Here is a 13,733-nt window from a genome sequence, read left to right on the forward strand (position 1 = left end):
TTTGTAAGAATCGTCGATATCTGAATTGTAATTATAAGAGCGAAATCAATTTTCACAGCAATGTGTGTCGTCTCTTATTGAGTTTAATAATTTATTACTTAATAAGTCAATGTTTGACATATAAAAATGAGTTATTATACACATTAAAGTTTTCACACGTATAAAAGTATAGTACCACTAAAAAGTTATCAAAATTACAATTACAATGATGATTATTAAATATAGTACCACTAATTTGGAATACGTATTCCAAATTACAATTACAATGATGATTATTTCATGTCATTTTAGAAATTGTTGGGTCCTAACACTAATACTAGATCGTATAACTTAGTGATATATCTAATAAGTCGAACACATATAATTGCAGAATAGTTGAAATGAAAAATCACGTTTCAAGGAATTGTATGTATTACTCCGTATATATTTTGTATACACAATTATAATAAAAAAGTTTGATTGCAATTGCTGTTGATATATTGAATGGTTGGTGAACACAAGTTTGTCTTGACAATTGGATGGAGTTGTTGACAATGGATACAGTTTTTTAAGCTACGTATCATGTTCTATTATTTTACAATATAGCCATTCAAGAAGTAGTATAAATTGAGCTCAAGTCATGCTCATTTAAATCATCCAAAATCATTTCTTTCTTTCATGTACTAAAAGAGTTAAATAGAGAGTTTGTGAGTAATCTTCTAATTACAAGAGATATAAAGATTAGTGATTATCCTTGTAATTAGAGAGAAGTGTAATTCATATTATTCTTATTAGTGAAAAGTTTTCTTTCCTTGCCCGTGGTTTTTACCCTATTGGGGTTTTTCACGTTAAATATCGGTCTCTCTTTATTGTCGCTATTTCATTTATTACTAGCGGTTTGCTATAATTCGGTGTCGCTTTTCTTAACAAGTGGTATCAAGAGCTAAGGTCTAATATCTAGTGTGTATTAATCTACTTATCGTATGCTCTGTGGTTGCCACGGGAGTGGATCGTCCACATCAGAAAATAAGTAAGATTATTTTCACTCGGTAAAAGTCCTTGGGTGTTATTTCAAGAAAAATAGTATTGTTGAAAAGAAGATTGTAATTATAGCAATGTCTACGAAATTTGAAATTGAAAAGTTCAACGAGAGTAACTTCTCGTTATGGAAACTAAAGATGAAAGCTATCATGAGAAAGGATAAGTGTTTGGCGGCCATCAGTGGACGTTCCGCCGAAGTCACTGATGAAAAATGGGAAGAGATGGACGGCCAGGCTATCGCAAATCTTCATCTGGCACTAGCAGATGACGTTTTGTCTAGCATTGAAGAAAAGAAGACGGCGAAAGAGATTTTGGATCACTTCGTAAAATTGTACGAGACCAAATCACTCCACAATAAGATATTCCTTAAGAGGAAACTTTATGCGGTATGCATGAATGAATCTACTTCAGTTAATGAGCACATTAATTCTTTGAATACTCTATTTTCTCAACTCGCTTCATTAAGTTGCAATATAGAGCCAAAAGAACGTGTTGAACTTTTACTTCAGAGTTTACCTGACTCGTATGATCAACTCATTTTTAACTAAACCAATAATGTTCTCTCGGAGTATCTAGTCTATGATGAAGTTGCGGCTGCTATTCTAGAATAAGAAAATCAGCGCAATAACAAGGAGGACAAACAGGCCGGTTCACGACAAGTGGAGGCCTTGGTGGTGTCAGGAGGGAGATCAACGGAACGTGGCCCAAGTGGGAGTCACAATCATGGTAAACCAAAGTCTAAAAAGAAGAAGACCTATACATGCTACAATTGTGGCAAGAAAGGTCACCTGAAGAAGGATTGTCGAAGTTTAAATAACTCAAATCCTCAAGGAAATATTGCAAGCACTTCAGATGATGGGACTGCTTTGGTTAGTGAGGCAGTGGTAGCAAATAAAGGCATAAAGACATTTGTTGATGTCTGGTTATTTGACTCGGGAGCTACTTTTCACATGACCCCTAGAAGAGAATGGTTCAAACAATATGAATGTATCTCAGGAGGATCTGTATACATTTGCAATGATCATGAACTAAAGATCATTGGAATTGGAGATATCATTTTGAAGATGCATGATGGTACAGTTCGTACTATTCAAGGTGTGCGACGCGTGGAGGGTTTGAAGAAGAACTTATTGTCTTTAGGACAATTGGATGATCTTGGTTGTAAGATGGTGATACATGAGAAGATCATGATAATCAAGAAAGGCGCGGTTGTACTTATGAAAGGAGAAAAGGTGGGTGCTAATTTATACATTCTGAAAGGCGAGACGGTACAGGAATTGGAAGCATATGTTGCTTCGAATATTTCAAGTGATAAAGCTGCTATAACATGGCATCAAAAGCTTGGACACATGTCTGGACAAGGTATGAAGATTCTTGTTGAAAGAAATCTTATTCCTGGTCTTACAAAGGTATCGCTACCTTTCTGTGAGCATTGTGTAATCAGCAAGCAGCATCGCCTGAAGTTTAACACATCAAATTCTAGAAGTAAATTGGTTCTGAAATTGATTCACTCTGATGTGTCGCAAGCACCAGTTCAATCCCTAGGAGGAGCAAAGTATTTTGTATCATTTATTGATGATTACACTAGGAGATGTTGGGTGTACCCAATCAAGAGAAAGGCGGATGTGTTTGAAGTTTTCAAAGTTTACAAAGCGCGGGTTGAATTTGAATCTGGTAAAAAGATCAAGTGTTTGAGGACAGATAATGGAGGAGAGTACATTGGTCATGAATTTGATAAGTTCTGCAAACAAGAAGGTATCAAAAGGCAGTTCACGACGCCATACACTCCTCAACAAAATGGAGTGGCAGAGCGGATGAACAGAACCTTGTTAGATAGAACAAGGGCGATGTTGGCAACTGCAAGCCTGGGGAAATCATTCTGGGCAGAAGCAGTAAGTACTGCCTGTTATGTGATAAATCGATCACCATCAACTGCAATTGAGTTGAAATCACCGATGGAGATGTGGACTGGAAAACTAGTTGATTACTCCGACCTTCATGTATTTGGAAGTCCTGTGTACGCAATGTACAATTCTCAAGAAACGACAAAGTTGGATCCAAAGTCCAGAAAGTGTTTGTTCTTGGGGTATGCTGATGGAGTTAAGGGGTATCGCTTGTGGGACCCCACTGCCCACAAAGTAGTCATCAGCAGAGATGTTGTCTTTACGGAAGACAAAGATCTTAAAGATGTTAGCACTTCAATAGAAATTACACCAATACAAGTAGGAAATGAATTTCATAAAGATTCTTCTGAAGCAGTACCAGAGCACGATGAAAATCAAGTAGTCGTTGATGAAGCTCCACCGATTCGTATTTCTAATCGGGAACGAAAACGTCCAGGGTGGCACTCGAATTATATTATGGAAAGCAATGTTGCATATTATCTTCTAACAGAGGAAGGAGAGCCAACAACTCTTCGCGAGGCACTGAATCATTCAGATGCATCTCAGTGGATGACAGCTATGCAGGAAGAAATTGAAGCTCTTCAAAAAATAAAACATGGGAACTTGTGCCATTACCGAAAGGTAGAAAACCTATTGGAAATAAATGGGTGTATAAGATCAAGCGAAATGGCGATGATCAAGTGGAGTGGTATCGTGCAAGACTGGTGGTTAAAGGATATGCTCAGAAAGAAGGTACGAACTTTAATGAAATATTTTCTTCTGTGGTTCGATTTACAACAATTTGAGTAGTTCTAGCGATGTGTGCTACATTTGATTTGCATCTAGAGCAACTAGATGTGAAAACTGTATTTCTTCATGAAAATCTTGAAGAAGAAATTTATATGCTTCAACCAGAAGGTTTTGAACTACAAGGAAAAAAGAACTTGGTTTGCAGGTTAAAGAAATCTCTGTATGGTCTCAAACAGGTGTCGAGATGTTGGTACAAGAGATTTGATTCTTTCATAATGAGCCTTGAATATAACAGAATTTATGCAGACCCTTGTGCATATTTCAAGCGATTTGGGGACAACGATTTTGTCATTTTGCTGTTATATGTAGAAGACATGTTGGTTGCAGGCCCCAACAAAGATTGTATTAATAAGCTGAAGGCTCAATTGGCTAGGGAGTTTGAAATGAAAGGCTTGGGTATCGCAAACAAGATTCTAGGGATGCAAATTCACCGAGACAGAAATAATAGGAAGATTTGGCGTTCTCAAAAGAATTATTTGAGAAAAATCTTGGAGCGTTTTAATATGCAAGATAGTAAGCCAATCTCAACCCCACTTCCTACTAATCTCAAGTTATCCTCCTTTATGTGTCCTAGCAGTGAATACAAGATGAAGGAGATGTCTCAAGTACCGTATGCATCAGCAGTGGGAAGTTTAATGTTCACAATGATATGTATAAGACTAGACATTGCACATGCAGTGGGAGTAGTTAGTCGGTTCATGGTGAATCCTGGTAAAGAGCATTGGAATGCGGTAAAGAGGATCCTTAAATACATCAAGGGAACCTTAGATGTTGCATTATGTTATGGGGAACCGAAACTTATTGTCAAAGGGTATGTTGATTCAGATTATGCAGGTGATATCGATAAAAGTAAATCTACCACTGCATATGTTTTCACACTTTGTGGTGGAATAGTAACCTGGGTTTCAAAACTGCAGTAAGTTGTTTTCATGACCCGTCCTAATCCATCCGGATGAAGTCCACCTCGATTATAAACGATTCATAACAGTTGATTACATCGCGAGGTACTTGACCTCTATATGATACATTTTACAAACATTGCATTCGTTTTTGAAAGACAAACATCGAAAGTTGACAAGCATGCATCACATTTCATAATATATCAGACTATCAATGACTTAATAATAATCTTGATGAATTCAACGACTCGAATGCAATGTTTTTTGAAATATACTATGAATGACTCCAAGTAATATCTTTAAAATGAGCAAATGCACAGCGGAAGATCTCTTTCGTACCTGAGAGTAAACATGCTTTAAAGTGTCAACCAAAAGGTTGGTGAGTTCATTAGTTTAACATAAATAATCATTTCATAATTTTAATAGACCACAAGATTTCATATTTCTATATCTCATAAACATACGTCCCATGCATAGAGACAAAAAATATCATTCATATGGATTGAACACCTGGTAACCGACATTCACAATATGCATATAAGAATATCCCCATCATTTCGGGATCCTCCTTCAGACATGATATAAATTTCGAAGTACTAAAGCATCCGATACTTTGGTTGGGGCTTGTTGGGCCCGATAGATCTATCTTTAGGATTCGCGTCAATTAGGGTGTCTGTTCCCTAATTCTTAGATTACCTGACTAAAAAGGGGCATATTCGGTTTAATGATCCAGCCATAGAATGTAGTTTCATTTACTCGTGTCTATTTCGTAAAACAGTTATAAAAGCAACACATGTATTCTCAGCCCAAAAATATAAAGGGTAAAAAGGCAAATGAAACTCACGCATATAAATATTGTAAAATAGTTAATAAAGCATTTGCATGTATTCTCAGCCCCAAAAATGTAAAGAGTAAAAAGGGAATCAAATGAAACTCACAATACTGTATTTTGTAGTAAAAATACATATGACGACATTGAACAATGCAGGGTTGGCCTCGGATTCACGAACCTATATCATTTGTATAATCATTAATACATATAATCGTAATCGAACAATTTCATATATTATAACGTTATATATTATTTAATTAATTTGTATATATATTTGAAAATGTTTATTTCTTATATAGTTATATATATATATATATATATATATATATATATATATATATATATATATATATATATATATATATATATATATATATATATATATATGAAATACCTAATTTGTTTTATATGGTTACTTAAAAAAAATATTTTAATATAATATATTCATACTTATATGTAATATTATTTATAAGTATTTTTATATACTTGATAATATAATAATTATCATACTTATATGTAATAATTAAAAATACTTATAAGTATGAATATATTATATTCATACTTATATGTAATATTATTTATAAGGTAATAATTAAAAGTTGTATTTGATTATATTTATAATGTTAATAACAACATTACTTATAATAGTAATTATAGTAAGAATCATAGTAATAATAATGGTGATATTAATAATATTATTTGTAACCATATTGATTTTACTGTTAATGATAGTCTCGACGATGATTTTTAGTACCTACATAATGATGATACTCGTGATAATAATATTACTTATGTCAATATTAATATTTCTATTATTTGTAAAAAGATATTAATACTACTAATTAGGAAAATGATAATAATTTGTATTACTATAATAATAATAATAATAATAAACATATTCATCATAATGGTAACAATATTAAATTTACTATAACAATATCATAAGTAATATTTATACTAATAATAATAATAATAATAGCTATAATATTTATAATTATGGTAATAATGACAATCATGATACTTATGATAATAGTTATAATGCTAATAATAGTTATGATACTAATAATAGCAATATTAATATTGATAACACTAATAATCATTGGTATTCATAATACTTAACAATAATAATAACACTAATACTTAATAATAATGCTATTAATAACAATAATAACCATAACAATAATAATTTATATTAATAAAAATAACAAATATAATAATAATAATGATTTTTAAGATTATAGAACTACCTTAGAAAGCTCCTAAAAAAAACTGCCACCTGCCGGGCTCGAACTCGAGACCTCCAGCTTACACCCCTCGTCCCATAACCATTTAGCTGAGTCTATTTTTCTGAAATAAACCCCCCTCCAATTATATATAACCCATTATCAGTTCTGTCCCCAATCATCTTCTTCTTCAATATATAAACTCGACCAATACTCAAATTACTCATAACACAAAGGTTTATATTCTTAAAAATAATTAGGAACATCAATATTAAGTAGTTGTATCATTTGAAAAACAAAAAAAAATTAAAACTGAAAAAAATTCAGCTGCCTGCTGTCGCTGTATCTAAGAAAAAAAAAATGATTTCGCAAATCGTTATGTTATAGATAAATGTTATAACACAAATAAGTTTGTAAATTGTTTATAGAAACTAAATGAATCATCAATTGATCAACAAACAACATCCAAATTACGAATTTGACATTTTAAAGAACTAGTTGACTTTTATTTCTAAACGTTTGACTCGAAAATTCGCAATCGTTACTAAGAATTGAGGATTGAAATTCTGTAGATAGTTTTAGTAATTGAATCCTAACACAACTGCATTCTTGGATTTTGTTAATTGATTCGTTTTTGAATTTGGCCAAAAAAAAATGTAACATACAGAGGTATTCGTAAAATAAAACAAGAAATAGATAAATTTGATAATTGATACAATTATTGGAAGTAGACTGAATTTAAATCTCATAGTTGAGATGATTGATTGATGTCGAAGAAAAAAAAATATAAATGAACGAGACTAGGATGGAGAAGGTCACGAGTAAAATAGAAGAAGAAGAAAAATAGAATGAAGATAAAAAGAAGACATGACCTGCGTTTATATCTGTCTCCTTTTTTTTTAAATATTAAATATTAAATATCTTAATAATAATTATACTTGTTAACATTACTAATAATAATTATCATAATAATACTAGTGATTAATAATACCAATGATAATATTGTTAATAATAATAATATTATTGATAAAGATAATAATATGATAATATTAACAATAATGATAATTTAATTTGATCATGATAATCTTATTAATGATACTAAAGTAATATTAGTTATAATGATATTAATGATAACATAATAACTTATACTTTTCTATAATAATATTAATAATAAGATTATTAATATTAACATTTATAATTAAGGTAAGGTTATTAGTATAACTTTTATATTTTAACTTGTAATTAAATTTAATATGAAAAATTTATATCTTATAAACTATCTAATAATTAATGAGTACGTTATATATCATATGACAACATTTAGATATAGAATATTTATATAAAATATAATACCAATTATTAATAGGAATCATATACATATACATATAGCTTCATAATAATATCATATACATGTTTATATATATTCATTTTAATTGTACTCAATTATTCTGTTTTTATTTTTATTTTATTATTAGTTTTTTTTCATTTTTAATTCTAATTAATTTAAAGTGTATTTTTATTTATGCAAAATATTATATATAATACTTTTATTTATATAAATATATGTACATTTTTTATTTATTTATAGAAATAGTTCGTGAATCGTCGAAAATAGTCAAAGGTCAAATGAATACATAAACACAGTTCACAGTTTTTGAGACTTTAACTTTACAAACTTTGCTTATCGTGTCGAAATCATACAAGAATAAAGTTTAAATTTGGTCGGAAATCTCCGGGTCGTCACAGTTGTAGCCACATCAACAACAGAGGCGGAATATGTAGCAGCTACTCAAGCTACTAAAGAGGCAGTATGGTTGAAGATTTTGTTGGATGAACTCGGGCACAAACAAGAGAATATCACTCTATTTTGTGACAACCAGAGTGCTTTGCATCTTACAAGGAATCCTGCATTTCATTCAAAGACAAAGCATATACGAGTTCAGTATCATTTCGTTCGTGAGAAAGTGGAAGAAGGAACCGTGGATATGCAGAAAATTCATACTGACGACAATGTGGCAGGTTTTCTAACAAAGTCAATCAACCGTGACAAGTTTGTTTGGTGTCGTTCCTCGTGCGGCCTAGCGGAAACGTAAGCAACATCATTGGCAAGGAAGGATTATTGTGTAACAACCAGGAATTTTCCAACGTTTATTATTAATATTTATTATTAATACTTGCGCTTTAATAAATGTATTTATATACATTTACTTGTTATCGTATTTGAATCTCCATGGCCCGACTTGTCTTTGTGACGTGCGTACTTTTCACGAATAATATTTTTGAATATTATTTACATTCATGATTATTTATTATTAACCATTTTTAATTAACTAAGGTTAGTAGTTAATTACTTGGGCTTTTATTTACTTGTTGGTTACTTGGACTTGGGCCTTAATTAATGGATTTGGACTAGTAAGCCCACCCTACACTCATAATGGACTTGTAAGCCCATGTATTATGCTAGTATTACATTAAACATAAGCTTGGATTAATTAAGCTAAATAAGGGACAAAGTACTTCAAGCATGCTAGCATCTTTCTCCATACACTTTAACTTATACCTCATTCTAGCTAACACCATTATCCCACACTAGAAAGCAAGTTTTGACTTCCCATTTTTGCTTGTAAAACCGTCGGCCTTCATACCCCATGGAGAGAGTTTTATTTTTCAATTTTTGATACATATACTCTTGTATTTCATTTCCTTTACACACACTTACATACAACACTTCATTTTCTCTCACTTCTCTCTCAAAATATTGTAAGTAACAACATTATTTTCTCTTCTTTTCTTTCTCTAAAAACCAAAATCTATCATCATCTTTTACTTGATTCATTAGTTGTTTGTTTGTTGGTTGTTATTCAAGATCAAACTTCCTAGTTTGCATCTTCATGCATCTTGGTTACTTCCATCTCTTGTTTGATGAAGAACCAAGAACAAGAACCTAAAACTTGTTAGTTTGTGGTTCTATACTTAAGTGTTTTCAAGATCTAGAGTTCATAAACTTGATGATCTTCTTTGTTTTCATGTTTGTAGACTTAAATCCTAAGATTCAAACTTTGATTTGAATCTTCCTAAGTATGAAACAAACATGAAAATAATACTTGTAGATCTAGTTTATTTTCTTCATTTTTACTTACTTTGAAGTTGTGATTGTTGTAAGCATGGTCAAGTATTACTAGTTAATCTTGATCTCATATTTCTTGAAACCAAAGTTAACTTTGTAAGTTCAAGAACATGGAAGTATAACTTTCTAGTTATAACTTCATATACTTATGAAAGATCTAAGTTTCTATAGCTTATGGTCTACTTATTTTGTTGTAAATAAAAGCTTATAAGCTTATATACATGTTACAAGTTGAAAATCTAAGTTTCATAACTTATGGTTTCATTAAAGGGTAGATCCAAGTTTTGTAACTTAGGATCTAACTTAAGAACACTAGATCTAGACTTTCTAGTCTAGAATCTTTAAAATCTAGCTAAGATCTAAGTTCTACAACTTAAGATCTTGATTATTTAGTTTACTTTCAAGTTTGTAGCTTTGTATTACCAGTAGAACTCATGTATGTGTCGGATCTAAGATCTTGATGCAACTTTGGTTCATCAAACTTCATACAACTCTTAAGTGAGTCGTGTGATAATGCTAAAAACGAACATATATTTCATAGCATTATCCCTCAAGAAAGACAAGCTTTTAGTTGCAATTGTTCTATTTACAAGTAATATTCTTTTAAATAATAAAAGGAGAAGAAAAAAGACAGATTCGACGATTTGAAGACGCAAATGACCAAAAAGCTAAAAAGTACAAAGGACAATCTAAGTGGTTCAAATTATTGATGAGAAACGTCTAAAAGTTACAAGAGTATGAGCCGCAAAACGCAAAATACAAGATATTAAATTGTACGCAAGGACGTTCGAAAATCCGGAACTAGGACCAGAGTCAACTTTCAACGCGCAACACAACGAACAAAAAATTACAAGTCAACTATGCACACGAATATAATATAATATATAATTATATATATATATATATATATATATATATATATATATATATATATATATATATATATATATATATATATATTATAAAATATTAAGCAGCCCACGTTCAAATTACCTGGATGAGCTGGATACAAGAGCTCCGTGATCGCGGAGATATAAAGGAGAAAAGCTTCGAGATCGCGGAGTAAACTAGGACACAATTGGCCTATAAAGTCTCGAGCATTCTGCCGAATCCTTTACCCCTTTTTTCTTTCTTTCCTCTTACGTAAAAATATATGTATATAATTTTAATTTTAATTTTAATTTAAGTTTAATAATAATAAGGTTATGTTAGCAAATGTTTTAAGTTTGTAAGTCGAAATTCTGCCCGTGTAACGCTACGCTATTATTAATCATTGTAAGTTATGTTCTACCTTTTTAAATTAATGTCTCGTAGCTAAGTTATTATTATGCTTATTTGAATTGAAGTAATCGTGATGTTGGGCTAAAATATTAAAGACGGGGTAATTGGGCTTTGTACCATAATTGGGGTTTGGACAAAAGAACGACACTTGTGGAAATTAGACTATGGGCTATTAATGGGCTTTATATTTGTTTAATTGAATGATAATTCGTTAATTTAATATAAAGATTTACAATTGGACGTACCCATAAATAACCATATACACTCGATCGGACACGATGGGCGGGATATTTATAAGTACTAATAATCGTTCATTTAACGGGACACGGGAATGGATTAATAGTTAATGGACTTATTAAAACAGGGGTGAATTACATACAAGGAAAATTGGTGTAATTATAGTTTAAGTCCCCAATTAGTTGGAATATTTGACTTCGGATATAAGGATAATTTGACGAGGACACTCGCACTTTATATTTATGACTGATGGACTGTTATAGACAAAAACCAGATGGACATATCGAATAATCCAGGACAAAGGACAATTAACCCATGGTAATAAACTAAAATCAACACGTCAAACATCATGATTACGGAAGTTTAAATAAGCATAATTCCTTTATTTCATATTTCATCGCACTTTTATTTAATGTCATTTTATTTATTGCATTTTTAATTATCGTACTTTTTAATTATTGCAATTTTATTTACCGTCATTTTATTTATCGCACTTTAATTAGCGTTATTTACTTTACGCTTTAAATTAAGTCTTTTATATTTTTAATATTTTACATTAGGTTTTAACTGCGACTAAAGTTTTAAAATCGACAAACCGGTCATTAAACGGTAAAAACCCCCTTTTATAATAATAATAATACTACTTATACATATATTTATATACAAATATAGTTTTAAAAATATAGCGTTAAACTTGGCTAGTTCCCTGTGGATGAATCGGACTTACTAAAAACTACACTACTGTACGATTAGGTACACTGCCTATAAGTGTTGTAGCAAGGTTTAGGTATATCCACTTTATAAATACACTTGTGTAAAATTGTATCGTATTTAATAGTATTTCGTATTAAAAATATAACTATTTCGTATACACCTCTACGCACATCAAGTATTTTTGGCGCCGCTGCCGGGGAAACCTAAACGCCGAAAGTGCAACGCTATTAAAAAAAGGATTTTTATTAAGTCGTAATCTATTTCTGTAAAAATATACGTTTTAAATATTAAAAATACAAGAAAAAGAAAAATATATCTATATTTTTAAGTTTAGTAAAATTAAAAAGTTTATATTTTTTATTTATTGTGAAAAAGTTATAAAAAAGTAATAAGATATATTTATATTTTATATATATTAAAAATTGAAAAATTAAAAAGTAAAAAATAAAGCAAAACCTACGCGATCGCGTAGCCTGCACTGACAGGTCTGATCCTTAATTTGCACAAATTAGGGTTTAATTTAAATTTAATTTTTATTATTAAACCTAATTAGGGTTTTTAATTAATAATTAGTTTTTAAGTTTAGTTTTTAATTAATGTTGTATTTTTAAGTTTTAATTAGTTTTAATACTTTATAAAGTTAATACTTTTTAAATAAAAATATAAAAATTATATTTTTATAAAAATTATATTTTTATAACTTTAAGTTTTATTTCTATATTTCGTATCTTTTGTAAGATTTGTATAATTTTCGTTCGTAATTAGTTCGTAACTTAGTTTTTTTTGTACCATAGTTATTTGTATTTCTAGATCTTTAAGTTTTACCGTAAAATCCCTTAAGTACTTTTTCTTTAGACTAAGACTTAGGCGCTTTAAAATTTTACGACGTCGCTTATCGCTTTAGTTTTTAATATATTTTAGTACCTATTTAAGTTATTGCCGTTTCGGATATAAAATTTCTTTTAACTTTTAATACCTTTAGACGCATATTTTAATATTTAGTTTTTAGATTTTTAAGTTTCGACGCGCTACTTTCTTATTTTTATTTTTCGACCTTTTATTTTTCGACGTTTTTCAACGCGCTCTTTTTCTTTCTTATTTCTCGACGCTCTAGTTTGTAGGACATAGAATTTTCTATTTCTTCTCTAAAATTTCTTTAAATTTCGACGAAAAATTATTTTAAGTAGTTAAATTGATAGACATCCAAAATTTTCTGGTTCGTAGTAATAGTTGAATTTGTTAGTGGCGAGTTGTGGGCTTCCGATTTAAAGGGTCCTGGTTACCTGCTGCATCTATTGGCTATTCGAAACGTGGGCAGAATCAGAAAAGTCTATTAATTTGATAACTTATATAATTTTTATTTTTATAACTAATAGGATATTCAGTGAATGCACCGAGCAAAACGTTCACCACCTTTCATACGTTCACCACCTGTAACTCGATCAAGACATCTAGTCAATATTGTCGCCGTTGATTTTTCTTTAGAATCGTCATCCAGTCGACCAAGTACTCAAATTGAAATTTCCGATAATCCATTTTTTGAACCCGACCTTACAATTGAGAATCCGGAGGATATTCAGGGACAATTCAGAGATCCTGAACCACTAATCATTCATCCTGAATCACAAATCACACATCCAGAGATTGTCGAGGAAGAAACCATTAAATCAGAATCCTCTAGTGATTCAGATTCAACAAATTCAATCA

This window comes from Rutidosis leptorrhynchoides, chromosome 3 (assembly GCF_046630445.1).
Source record: "Rutidosis leptorrhynchoides isolate AG116_Rl617_1_P2 chromosome 3, CSIRO_AGI_Rlap_v1, whole genome shotgun sequence".
Classification (NCBI taxonomy): Eukaryota; Viridiplantae; Streptophyta; class Magnoliopsida; order Asterales; family Asteraceae; genus Rutidosis; species Rutidosis leptorrhynchoides.